At 53.8% G+C, this 14,240-nt stretch overlaps 1 protein-coding gene across 2 annotated transcripts in view; it reads right to left on the bottom strand.

Annotated features, from left to right (window-relative positions):
• The window catches only part of TMEM184B (transmembrane protein 184B), a 48,954-nt gene extending 35,861 nt beyond the window's left edge, over positions 1–13,093 (bottom strand). Inside the window, exon 1 of one of the 2 annotated variants that reach the window (XM_086712293.1) lies at positions 12,942–13,093. The gene's annotated coding sequence lies outside the window, so the exon portion shown is untranslated. The remainder of the gene's footprint in view (positions 1–12,941) is intronic. The other variant, XM_086712294.1, reaches the window with a different exon arrangement.
• Between the last annotated feature and the right edge of the window lie 1,147 nt (positions 13,094–14,240).

Here is a 14,240-nt window from a genome sequence, read left to right as displayed (position 1 = left end):
TTCACATTGTCTTGCTCTCTCTCCCTCAAAAATAAACATTAAAGAAATTATTTTAATAAACAAATAAAATTAAAAAATATATATGGAGGGGCACCTGGGTGGGTCAGTCAGTTACGCATCTGGCTCGGCTCAGGTCATGATCTCGTGGTTCATGAGGTGGAGCCCCACATCGGGCTCGGAGCCTGCTTGGTATTTTCTCTCTCTCTCTCTCTCTCTCTCTCTCTCTCTCTCTCTCTCTCCCTGTCCCTCCTTCCCCACTCCTTGCACACACTTGCTCTCGCTCAGAATAAACTTTATATATATATATATATATATATTATATATATATATAAAGTTTATATATATTATGTTTATATATATTATACACACACACACACATATATATGTATGTATGTATATGTATGTATATGTATGTATGTATGTATGTAGGGGAACCTGCATTGCTCAGTCTGACTCTTGATTTAGGCTCAGGTCATGATCCCAGGGTTGTGGGGTTGAGCCCCATGTTGGAAGCTCAGCATGGAGCCTGCTTAAGATTCTCTCTCTCCATCTGCCCGTCTCCCTCTCTCAAATTAAAAACAAAAAAACAAAATACATATATATTTTTTAATTTTTTAAATATTTTTATTTATTTTTGAGACAGAGAGAGACAGAGCATGAACGGGGGAGGGGCAGAGAGAGGGGGAGACACAGAATCGGAAGCAGGCTCCAGACTCTGAGCCGTCAGCACAGAGCCTGATGTGGGGCTCGAACTCACGGAGTGTGAGATCATGACCTGAGCTGAAGTCGGACGCTCAACCGACTGAGCTACCCAAGCGCCCCTATATATTTATAAACGTATGTATAATCATATGTATATATAATCATATATATATCATATATCATATATATATATATATAAAACATTCCATCTTAGCATAGCTCACTAGTAGAACTTAGGAATTGCTAATCTGAACTGGCCACTCTGCCCCCACTCTAACACCTGCCAGTGACAACAGCCCTCCTGCCTCCTGGGGCTGTTTGGCTCTGTGAACTTCCGGGGGGTTGGGGAGGCTGCCTTCTGGGGGGGAGGCTGACCCACATCAGAGCAGGTCAGCAGCCCGCAGCCTGGCCCTTCACCAGAGGGGATTAGAGGAACGGAGCGCCGGAGCTGGCCAATTCTGTCTGGGCAGGCTTTGGGAAGAGGGTCACGTGCCCTCACGAGGGGGCAGGGTCCCCTCTCAGCCCCACTCCCTTTCATCAACACCCACAAGCGAGGCCACTCCAATGGCTCCTCGTCTCTCCCCCTTCTCCCGGGGCCAAGCTCCCACGAACCCCCCAACCACGAGAGAAAAATCCTCCAATCCTGTAGCTATCCTTCATGTGGAGCAGAAATATAAGCGAACAGGGCCATCCAAAATTCGTCAGCAAGGGCTGACTTCATTCAGCCTTGTAATTAAGTTGTTGTTATTGTTGTTTAATACATACCAGGTCAGATCTGGATCACTCTAGTTTTCTCCCAAACAGCGAACAGATGGGCCAGAGCTCTGCCTCTTTAGCCTGACTCTATGTCCCCTTAAGTGTGACCACCTTTCCAGCCAGCTAAACCCCATTCAGCACCGCGCGCGCGCGCGCACACACACACACACATACACACGAACCTCAACTGTCCTACTGCCCCGTGTGAGCAGGCTTGTCCAAGCAAGACCCCTGAACCTGCCCCGACCCAGGAGGTGCCTTGAGCAAGGAACCCGGCTCCTGCCCCAGGTGTCTCCGTGAGAAATCCCAACCTGAATTTCACTCCTGCAAATTCGTGCCAAGTTGGGGGAGCCAGCGTTGCTCCCGGGGGTTCACCCGACCAGTGCACGTGTCCCGCAGACAAGAACAAGAACCTTCACTGCAGCCCTGTGCTCACAGCAAGAGGTGGGACACAAGCCCAGTGCCCATCGTCAGGGGAGTGCATAACTAAATGGTGATAATTTCAAACGGTGGGCCCCCACACAGCAGGCAAAAAGAACAAAGGACTGCTGGTCACAATCTGGACGAATCTCAGAGTATTTCTATGAGATTCCATTTCTGGAAAGGTCAAAGCCAGGCAAAGGGAGTCACTAGCGATGAGGTGTGAGTAGTGGTTACCTTGGGAGGAAGCCCTGGGAGGCTTCTGGGCTCTGGGAATGTTCTGCAACTTTGATCTGCACATGGTTTATTTGGGTACTTACAGATGTAAAAACCCATTGTGCTACAGGTCTAAGACTAGTGTATTTTCTTTATTTATTTTAAACGTTTATTTATTTTTGAGAGAGGGGGTGGGGAAGGGCAGAGAGAGGGAGACAGAGGATCCAAAGCAGGCTCCATGCTGTCAGCACAGAGCCCGATGTGGGGCTCGAACTCACAAACCATGAGATCATGACCTGAGCCAAAGTCAGTCGCTTAACGGACTGAGCCACCCAGGTGCCCAGACTAATGTATTTTACTATATGTAGTAAGTTAACCTCCTTAAAAACTTTAAAAGTAGAAAAATACTTGGGCACCTGGGTGGCTCAGTCGGTTGGGCATCTGACTTCAACTCAGGTCATGATCTCACGGTTCGTGAGTTCCAGCCCCACATCGGGCTCACTGCTGTCAGCGCAGAGCCCGCTTCAGATCCTCCTTCCCCCTCTCTCTGCCCCTCTCCTGCTTGTGCTTTCTCAAAAATAAATAAAAACATTAAAAAAAATGTTTTAAGTACAAAAATATTTATCTTTGAGCACCTTCTGTATGCTAAGTCCAAAGGGTATCTCAGATGAGACTGTAATCCTTTAAGAGCTCATAGTCTGGTGGGGAAGAAAATATAGTCAAATAATACAAGGCTGTCTGTGGCCAGGGCGACAGGTTGTGAGTCAGCCCAGGGTATCAGTATTCCTCATGATTTGGGGGAGGAGACAGAAAAACTTGATGCAATGTAGGACTTGGAGGCGGCCAGATGGGTGCCCAAATCCAGCTTCTTGCTGCTTGCCCTGCTTCCTCATCTGTAAGGGGGCATGATGGCAGCTGCACCCCAGGGGTTCTCGTGAGGATGCAAGGAAAGCTCGCATGCAGGCACTCCGGCCCGAGATGAGACCGATGTCCCTGCTTTGCTCAGCCTGGCTGCACTGAGGTTCGCAGGGGTGAACCAGGCCCTGCCCCAAACAGCTTCCAATCTCACCTGGATTTCGCCTTAAAGGAGCCCACAGCCGGGCAGGGAATCAGATACCTACGACACAATGTCAAGAGGCTTACCTGCCAGCCGAGAGGAACAGATAAAGAAGCCACAGAGGTCAGAGGGCCCCACAGGGGTGGAAATGCAGCCAGGCCTTGAAAGGCAGACAGGATTCGGGCACACGGAGACTGCTAGGGAGGGAAGGGCAGGAAAGGAGAGGGACCTACATGGGCAGAGGCGTGGAGGTGGGAAGTCAGGGAGGCGCACAGAGGAAAAAGTAACCAGTCAAGTGTGGCTCAAGAAGGGGCCCAGGAAAGAGGGCCTAGAAGGCCCAGGGCTGAGTTCAACTTTATTTTGCTGTCAGTGGGGAAGCCCCTGCCAGTTTCAGAGGTTAAGAAGCGACCCTATCGGAGCAAGGATTTAAACTGACAAGACAGGGGTTCCCCAGTGGCTTAGTTAAGCATCTGACTCTGGATTTCAGCTCAGGTCGTGATCTGGTGGTTTGTGAGATCGAGCCCCACGTTGGGCTCCGCACTGATAGCGTGAAGCCTGCTTGGAATTCTCTCTCTCTCTCCGCTCCTCACCCCCCAAAATAAATAAACATTTTTTTTTTAATTAAAAATAAAAAAATAATAATAAAATGAGAAGCCAGACAATAGCAGTGTTTCAGAGGAAGGGGGTGACTAGTTTCTCCAGGGCTGGGGCTGGGGTCATATTTACCAAGAAACATCCAAACCTTCACAGCTGGTCCCCTCTGTGAGACCCAAGCATGCATTTTTGTTTGTCTGTTTTGTTGTTGTTTGTTTAATGTTTATTTATTCTTGAGAGAGAGAGAGACGGAGCGTGAGCGGGGGAGGGTCAGAGAGGGAAACACAGAATCCGAAGCAGGCTCCAGGCTCTGAGCTGTCCGCACAGAGCCCGACATGGGGCTTGAACTCACCAACCACGAGATCAAGACCCGAGCCGAAGTCAGATGCTTAACCGACTGAGCCACCCAGGCGCCCCTGTCTGTTTTTTAAGTAAACTCTGTGTCGAACACGGGGCTCAAACTCATGACCCTGAGATCAAGAGTCGCATGCTCTACAGACCGAGCCAGCCCCGGGGCTCCAAGCGTGCATTTTTGATTAGATGGTGGTAGGAGCCTGAGTGAGGCTGGCAGGTCCTTGAGGGAGTGGCCAGACCCTTGACCCTCCCGCACCGGGCGAGATGTAAGGATACGTTTCTTACGGTTCTTGTTTCCTTAATTTATTTTTTGAAAAAAAATCGTCTATCGCCATGATTCGGCATGCAAATGCTTCAAAGGTTCTCTAGCGAACAGCCTCCCAGCACCAGCCCGAACCCAGAGGCACCATAACCACCGACTCGGTGCAGACCCCCCGAGACCTCATGTACGCACATAAGCAAGTGCACTTTACTTACACAAATGGAGGCACACCAGACATGCTGCCCTGCACCCGTTTCTTTCACAGCAGACTATGCCGGCCACGGTTCCGTACCCACGCAGGGAGTCTCAACCTTATCTTCCACAGCCGCACAGTATTCCATGGTTTAGACGCAGCATAACTTGTTCCCGGCCCTCAGTGGATGGACGCTAGGCTCCTTCTAGTCTTTTGCTAGTGCAAATAGGCAGCAATGACTAATCTTCCAATAGATCACTTCGCCCCCATATTAGAACACCTGTAGGGTGAATTCCTGGAAGTCCAAACGGCTGGGTGAACGCGTACAAGTGACTTTGAAAATGTTGCCAGAGAGACGGGATCCGTTTAAATCCTCATCAAGAAATAAGCCTAATTGTTAGGAAAAACACTGACGACGTGTAGTTGTTAAGAGTGCCCAGACGAAGAAACGGTTGAGCAAAGCCCCATTCGGCAGACAGAGCGCATAGGCCTCTGCTCGCCCAGCGCCCTCCTCCCTGTGTATTTCTTCACCTGTGGTTGAAGGGCCAGAGCTGCTCAGCCCCTCGGCCCTTCCCAGCGCAGACAGGCTCTGATGCCCTGGCCCCAGGACAGGTGGAAGGGTGGACGGCGACCGGAGTCACCACGAACACCCAGACTTAAGTGGTCCGCCTGGGCATAGGTGCCAGGGCCCAGGGGAGAAGCAGGCCACAGAGCAGGCCTGGTGGGAAGGGGTGGGAGTGGAGAGCCCGAGAGGATCAAGCGTCTCCAGCCCGGCCATCCCAAACGAGGGACGAGCGCCTGGTGCTCCCCTTGTTCAGGCCGCAGGGACGGCACAGCCACACAAGACACGCTCATGCTCTACGACATTCACTGCTGTGTCTACCACGGGCCTGTGACATGACATGTGTCTGACCAAAATGGCCGCCTAAACCCTCCTTTTCAAGTGGGCAGCCGGCGGAGGATGGAGGCCGGCCTCTGGATGCTTAGTGCCCTCCCTGTGAGGACAGCTGGGTAAACACAGCGGGCAGGGCAGGGTTTCCTCCCCCCTGCACAAATCCAGCTCAACTACGGAGAAGTGGGAAGGAAATGGTCTCTTACCCCCAACACGGGAGGAGATACCTCTTGGCAAACCAAAGACAGCATTCGAGAGGAAGAACCCTCACCAACCTTCCTGTTTCCGGCCCGTGCTCCGCTCCAGTGGACCGGAGGGCCAGGAACTCCTATAAATCAAATGCACTGAGGTTACTGCCGCTAAAATTCTTCTAACAAATGCACAGCGCATCAACCTTTCTTTGTAGGGCCAACAGGTACTGTTTTGGTAAATCTAGGGTCTCACAGCACAGCTGTGCTGGGGGGCCACTCAGAGCGGCAAGGGTGCAGGATTAAAATCGAAAACCTGTGAGCTTCCCTCCACAGGATCTCAGGCAAATTCACCCTTCTGAGCCTCAGTCTATCCAGCTCCAAAATAGGCACAATAATTCCAAGGCTCCAGGACCACCGGGAGGATTAAAAGAAATAATTTATGTGGAATGTGATTTGCAAACTGCAAAGCCCTACACAAATTCTGGTGAGGATTAGTAACATTGGTATTAAGATGCTGGGGCTCCCAGGTGGCTCTCAGTTGGTTAAGCGTCCGACTTCAGCTCGGGTCGTGATCTCACGGTTCGTGAGTCTGAGCCCCATGTCGGGCTCTGCACTGACAGCCCAGACAGAGCCTGCTTCAGATTCTCTGTCTCCCTCCCTCTCTGCCCCTCCCCAGCTCACGCTCTCTCTTTCTCGCTCTCAGAAATAAGGAAACCTTTCTAAAGGAGGTTAATATTGATTAATCTTAATACCCTCACACACATCCCTTCACCAATACCCACTGTTGTGCTTTGCAGGCTCCCAAAATGACTGTTGATGGGATCCCAGATTCTGTTTGTTCTAGAATGAAAAACCCAAGCGCTACAGGCAAAGACCAGGAGGCTCTGCCAGTGGCTATAGCAGCAGCAGCCATGGAGTTAGCTATTTTTCCCTCAGAGCCTTCCTGTAAATGGTGACCCAGAGGGCTTTGGGGAACAGCACGGCCCAGCAGAGTGCAGGTTCTCGGCCACCTGCCAGCGGGGCAGGGCCTCCCCGGGGGCAGGCCGTCCACAGAAGCTGTAGCAGGAGAAAAATATCAAGTACCAAAGTACCGAACTCCACCATGACCTCCAGAGCAGGGAGGCTGTCTGATCTGAAAATCCCTTCGCGGTGACAGATGCAGTAACTTGTAGAGGTTTCACCCCACCCACCCTGAGGTGGGGGTGGCTGTCCCTGCTATCCAGGGACCGCCCACGGACACAGGCACAAGACTCCACAGATCACAGGTCACCAGCGAGGAGACCGAAGTCTTCAGAAGGATCACCAAGCAAACTGCAGGTTGGAAAAGAAGCCACAACACACACACACACACACACACACACACACACACACACACACACACACACCCGTCTTCACGTGACCTGCTCTTACTCTAAATCAGGCCCTCCCTCCCCTTGGGGAGCTCAAGGCTTTGTAACCACAGACCTCACCCGAGCCTTGCGGCACATGGCAGGTGAGTAGAGCAGGTACAAATAGCCCCCACAGAGGGCAAGGGACTTGCCCAAGGTCAACAGTTCTCTGACTTCCATGCAGTTTTCTGCTTGCCACTTAGAGTCACAGTGCCATCCTAGTGCAAAAAGGGTGGGGACATCATCTTTCCCACAGATACTAGATACAGCAGCAGGGGTTCTGTTTTGTTTTCTTTTAACATTTATTTACCTTTGAGAGACAAAGACACAGAGCATGAGCGGGGGAGGGGCAGAGAGAGGGGAAGACACAGAATCCAAAGCAGGCTCCAGGCTCCGAGCTGTCAGCCCAGAGCCCGACGCGGGGCTCGAACCCACGAAACCTTGAGATCATGACCTGAGCCGAAGTTGGACACTTACCTGACTGAGTCACCCAGGCACCCCAGGGGTTCTGTTTTTTAACTTCTCTAACTTTTTTTTATATCTATGGCTAACTTATTAATTTCATGGGTAAATGCTTATGAGCTGGCATTATGTGAACAACGAGATAATTCCGGATTATACCTAGAAAGAAAATATGCCCCCATGTCAACAGTGACTATTTCTTGGTTATGAAACTGGCAGTGATGTTTATTCTTACCCACTAATCTTCTGTGTTCCAAGTTCACTACAATCAACAAGTATACTGTTGTCCAAACCAAGAGAAGCCTATTGTTTTCAAAGGCTGAAAGACAGAGATCACCCCTGCAAACTTTCTGTTAAATACTCAACGACTCGCGTGTGACTTTGTAAAACATAGTAGAGGCGGAAGTGAGGCAGGTTAGGCACAAAGGTTTTCTGGGTGGGATCTTCCCGCTCTGGTTTCCGCCCCGGCGAAGAAGGAAAAGGAGGTGACTGCGGGGCTTCCTGCCTCTCAGCACAGGCCCCAGACCTCCCGGATCCGAGACCTCCCATGTGCCCCATCGGCTCCTGATGGAAGCTTGGCTCTAATCAACAATCCTGTTCTGATTAATCCTGGCCTCAGTGTCCGTCACCTCTCGAGAATAATTCCAGCTTTATCCTGAGTGGCAATGACATTAACCCACGCAGTCGTTCATTTGGGCAGCCGAAAACTTATTCAGCACCTACTCTGTGCAAGGCGTTGTGCAGACACTGAGCCATCGTTCACCCGAGACTGGAAACGACCAACCGAGGCCACACATCATCCTTCCAAGTTCTGCCCGAGCCCAGGAGCAACAGAAATGTGAACAAACACTGCCTGGGTGTGCAACCTAATTCTGGCATCTCAACTCCCTCTGCCTGAGGTCTTCCCCACCACCCTCCCCTGCCCAGCCTGAGACAAAGCAGGGTCCGAGAACGGGTCCCCGTAGAGGGTGCTGGTAGCTTAGTGGCACTGCACTCAGGTACCGGTGGAAGCAGAGGGGAGGGAACAGGAGTAACCCCAAAACTTCAAGACCGTCCAATTCTCTCCGCAGCGCCCTCCCGCTTTACTTCTTCTCCTTCCTGTCCTCTTTGAGGCTGAGAAGATCACATTCGATGATCATTGATTGAAGGTCCACCAGGTGCTAAGACCCAATGCCAAATAACTTTACAGACAGGAACTCAGACCTCTGCTGTGCACATGCTGTTCCCTCTGCCTGGAACCCGCCTCCTCTCCTTACCCAAGACAGCAGCTTAAATGGCACCTCATCAGAAAAGTGCCTGCCCAGGCAGGTGTGCCCTGATGTTCCCTCAGAGTGCTCACGACAACTGTCATGGCTCCTGTTTGCCGTCTCTCTCCCCAGCAGGACTCAGCTCCCTGCACTGACACACTGACACACAGTTCTTTGGTTTTTTTAGATACTTTTTTTTTTTCTTAAATAGGCTCCACACCAAAGGTGGGGCTTGAACTCAGGACCTTGAGATCAAGAGGCGTACGCCCTCCTCGCTGAACCAGCCAGGCGCCCCAGCAACACTTCTTGCGTAAATAAATTGAGCAGCCTGTAACGTAACAATAAAAGCCAGTGTTCACTGAGCATGTACTATGTGCCACATGCGTGCTGAGCTCCGTGCAGACATGAGGTCACGACAGCTGCGTGACGGCTGCACTATTTTTACTCCCGCGTTACAGATGTAGGAAACTGCGTCATTTCCCCCCACTTTTAAAGGACAGAAATTAGAACCTGGTAAGCGACTTGCCCAAGGCCCCGCAGGGCTAACAACAGAGTGAGGATTTGAACGTCTCCCGATTTGAAGGTCTCCCAGGCCACGAGGACTGCTCAGCCGTGCCCCACCCCCCACCCCTGTGCCCAAAGGGGCATTTCTTTCCCCTGTGCTGTCAGTGCCCATTGGTCCCCTTACTGAATTCTCAGCCTCCTCTCCCAAGGCACCCAGTTCAGAAATCTTCTGACTCCTCCCTTCATGTCCTATACCCCAAGCTCCCACGCCCGATGCGATGCGCGTGCCTCCGCCATGGGTCCTCATCTTTCGGCCCCGGGGCCTGGGGTCTAGAGAAGCTGCGTGAATGCTGGCCCCTGGACATCCTGCACAGCAGGCAGGGAGAGCAGGCATCTCCCCAGTGAACTCACGCATGGGACCCGTAGTTAAGCCCAGCTTTCCGGCTCCTGCTCCGTCCCCACTCCCCTCCGCTTGTATTTATGGCGCTGCCGAGCGTGGGGGCCTGTGGAGGAGGCACACCCACCATAGCTCTCCACAGGGAAAGGGAGCTGCCCACGCACATTCCAGATCTACGGCTTGAGAAGTCAGTGGGGACCCACAAGACCCGGGACAGCCAGGGAGAACTCGGGTTCTGGTCCAGTGGAGCCACTTCACAGCCGGTCCCAGAAGCCAGTTGGAGGGCAGACACCAAGACAACAGTGGGCTCCAGAGCCTGTCCGGGGTCACACGGGGTCGTCAAAACCAGAAGCTGCTGGAAGAAAAGGAGAAGGCAGCTGGGCCTAAAATAAAAAGGATGCCTGTGGGAAAAGCGTCCGGAGGAAAAGCAAAAAAGGAGACAGGGAGGTCAGGTGTTCTCGGAGTTCTCTGCAGGAATAAGGGAAGGAGAAAAGATGTCCCTCACGTGTGTAACCCACGGCTGGGGACCTCAATTCATTTTTGCAACCTCTGGGGGCTCCCTGCTGACCACACGGGGGGGGGGGTCAAATTCAAACTCCTTAGCGGGAGGCCTCCAAAGACCTTCATGCCCAGGCCCACTGTGGCCACTGTGGTCTGGGAAGCGAGGTATCCCAGGCCTCCACACTCTGCCCAGGGGCTCCTCAACCTTCTGGCTTCTAGAAGACTTCTGGCACACCCACACCGTGGGGTTACCACCGCTTGAACCCGCTAGGCTGACTCTGCAGAGCGGGAAGGTAACTGATCCCACCTCACCAGGTGGTGGGGGGATGAAACACAGTAATTCATCAAAGCACTCTGAACTGTGCCTGGCACACAGTAAGTGCTTAATAAACAAGCTGTTGTTCCTATTGTCCTCTGCACCCCTTTAGGGCCTCTGTTTCAACCACAAGTAGAGCACTGTCTTGCATATTTGTTACACATTGGACTCCTTCAGCCAACCACAGCCTTTCAGAAGGCACCATTCAGGCCTCTGTCCCCTGAGGCCTAGCAAGGAGCCCCGCACACAGTAGGACTTCAGCAAGTGCTGACCACCACCGCCACGGTGAAGGCCCACGGCAGGCCTCACACAGAGCTCTCCCAGGGCCCAGCTGCGGGCCTTCCACAACTCGCGCACCAATTTCCCAGCCTAAATGCCCCACGGAGCGAGAAGGGCATTCGCTGTTAACTCAGTTTCAAAACAATGAAGGGCTGTACTCTGCCCGACTGAGGCTGTTTCCACTCCAGGGAATGTACGGGGAGAAATGAGCACAGCAGGGACTGGAAATAGCACTGAGCCCCTCTTGGGGCGAGAGCTGGGCTGGCCCGCCAGAAACCAGGAGCAAAACCTCAAAGGCAGACGGGGAGCAAACTCCACAGGAGTCGGCCGACACGAGTGAAGTGGGACAAGGAGCTCACTCGCACCCATTCGGCCTTCAAGGTCTCCTTCCCGCCCACTTGGAGAGCTTTAGAAGGGGCTCTCTGTATAGCCCACCACCATGTGGGAGCAACTTACAACACACCCAGAACCCCAAAGGGTGCACGAAGGTACCCCAGGTTGTCTGTGGTCCTCAGTGGGGTGGGAATTCGGTGCCTTCTCCACCCGAATGGGCTACTGGGCCCTGGTGTCTGAATGGGGGTCACTGTCTATGCCCATCTCCCCAGCAGACCGGGAGGACTGAGGCCAGGCCCCAGGCCCCATTCATGTTCAGACACCTGCGCCCCTAGCACGGTGCCCAGCACGTAGATGTTCAATCAGCTACCAGGCAGCCAATTCTGGCAGCAAGAGAGGTCCTGGCTCAAGGACAACTCCACACAGGTCTGCCATGCACCACAGACAAGTGAGTCATGTGCTGTCCCTGGGTCTCAGTTTCCTCAAGTGCACACAGGGATGACGACGGCTCTGTGCTCACACAGCCACTGAGAAAATTAACTGGGAAAACATATGTGGTAAACACCAAAGCATCAGACGCATGCTTGTCATCCTTCAAGCTTCAGCTCAGCCGTCCGCATGTGCTGGATCTTTGCTGCTGGCCATGTTCCCCCTCTTCCAGCAGTGAACCCACACTGCACTCCCTCTATTGTTTTCTATTTTTCACTTCATTGTGATTACTCGTTTCGAAGTTTGATTCCCTCCACCAACCTGAGAGCTCCCGAAAGGCCAGGGCATCAATAGTTTGGGTCCAAGGGCTGACCAGATGGGCACACGGCTCGGGCTGCTGGGACCCTCCCACCCCATGGTTCCCGTGAAGGAAGTCACACCTCTGAGACCTGCATCTCCTCTGCAGGTGCAAGTGAACTTGTTTGCCTGGCTGGCTCCGCAGCGCACAGGCCTCCAGGGCACAGATTGCTGCTTCTTTCCTTACACGAAACACCCGGCAGTCAGATAAATAATACATGGGCTTCACCTCACACACAGGTATCAGGCGTGCAAACGCCTGCTTTGCGCCATGGTGCCCTGGGCGTGCGGGCACACCCATGCATACGTGTATATGCTATCTGGCCTGGCACAACCCCAGGGAGAACGTGAATTGGGAACAGATACCCATGTCCCTCCCTCAACCCTCTTGCCTTGCCATGGCCTGGAGTCAATTAGCACTAGACCTGAGCAGTGTGCCCAGAGAGGAAATGTACAACCCATGGGATGGATACATACACCCTAAAGCAGCCTCTACCGTCCCTTTCCAAACAAATATCCTTTGAGCCCTAGGTTAGCCTCGGTGCCCCTCCAAGCAGCTGGCTCGTATGCAAGGCGTGTACACCCTCCATGCAAGCATCCCCGAAGGCCTGGCCAGGCCAACCATACTCCCAGATCACAGCCACCCTCACAGGGCACGGATGCCTCCCCCGCTCGGTGGTGCCAGGCGCCAGCACACCCACCGGGCACACACAAACCCCACTTGCAAAGGGCCTGTCCATCGGCCTTCCCTCTCCCCCCGCCACCCCCACAGGCAGGTCCGATTACACTCCAGGCGAGGGCCTGCCACGTTGGCGAGGAGGGGGCCAAGGCACACCCACGGGCAGCCCGGCGACCCTGCAGGGCGGGGAGGGGGCGCAGGGCGGGACGGGCTGGGCGGCGGACGCCCCCTCCCTCGTCGGCCGGGCCGGCCACCTTCGTGCCTTCCCCGCCCCCCCCCCCGGGACCTGCGACCAAGGCGACCCGTGGGGCGCTCCCCGCGCGGGCCTCTCCAAGACCGAGCAGCCCCCGCCCCCGGGAGTCCGCAGCCACCCCCCTCGGGGCCTCGGCGCGAGGCCGGCCAGGCTGGGTACCTCAGGAGCCCATGGCTGCGGTGGCGGTGGCGTGTGCGGACGGCGCGCGGCAGCCGGACTCTCCTGGCGGGACGGGCGGGCGGCGCCGCAGCCCCGGTGTCTCGCCGCCGCCGGCGGGTCCCGGGCCCAGCGGAGTGCCGCCGCGGCGCGCCTGCGCGCTGAGCACGCCTCCGGGGAGGGCGGGGCGGCGAACTCGCCGCTGAGATCACCCGCCCGGCCTTAAAGGGGCCGCGCCCGGAACCCCCAGCTCTCCGCGGGGTGGTGCGGCAGACCTAGGTTCTCCCGGCGCTCGCAAACAAACCCTCAAGAGTCGTCTCCCCCACCTCAATTCGACCCCCCAACCCTGCCCACCACAGAGCTTCTTAGGGTGCACAGACAGAGCCGTGGGCTCCGAGGTCTGTCCCCGACCCTCGCAGGCTGTCTGGCGCTTCACTTTTCTTAACCCTAATTACCTCCATTTGGGCCTGTTTTGAAGATGGAACAATATATAATGGCTATTTGTCGAGGGAGGATGCTTGTGGAAATGCGGAATTAACGTGTACTGAAGTCCTATATGCAATCACGCGAGATGAAATTGCAGAGCAGAGAACGAGACTTTTTCTTCCCGTGCCAATTCACAGAGGCGCTTCATTCTTGCCCCGCCTGTCTCTAGGCAGCCTAACCAGCAAAATTTTTCAGAGGTCATTCAAGCCGCCTATCCCATTGCTGTTTGCCGGGTCTACACCTTACCCACTTAACTGAAAAAAATCCAATCAAGTTCTGGCGTTGGTGTGCTCAGATCCCCAAATGTATTTATATCCCCTGCCCAGACTCCTCTCCTGAGCTGTCTACTCAACACTTCCATGCTTGATAGGGCGCCTGGGTGGCTCAGTTTCACCAACCCCCACCCCCGCAGGCTTTCCCCTGGCAGTGAGGAGACTGCTTGGGATTCTCTCTCTCCTCCCCCCCCCCCCCATTCTGTTCCTCCCCTACTCACACTGCCTCTCTCTCTCTCAAAATAAGTAAATAAATAAGTAAACAAAAAAACTCATACTTGAGGTCCAGTAGACATCTCAAAGCGTGCCTTCCAAACACATACAAACCCACACCCTCGCAGCCTCTGTTGGCAACTCTGTCTTTCCAGTGCTCAGGGCAGAACTCCTGGAGTCATCTCCGAATCCCTCCTTCTACTCCGTTACCCACTGGAGCGGGAAATCCTCTTGGCTCTACCTGCAAAATATATCTAGACTCTAATCTCTTCCACCCCATCTCCACTGCTAACACCCTCATCCAGTTTCTGCCAAGGATCACAGCAATATT

This window comes from Puma concolor, chromosome B4 (assembly GCF_028749965.1).
Source record: "Puma concolor isolate L17-30 chromosome B4, mPumCon1.1.hap2, whole genome shotgun sequence".
Lineage (NCBI taxonomy): Eukaryota > Metazoa > Chordata > Mammalia > Carnivora > Felidae > Puma > Puma concolor.
Note: the sequence above shows the minus strand (reverse complement) of the source record. Positions and strands in the feature narration are given on the sequence as shown.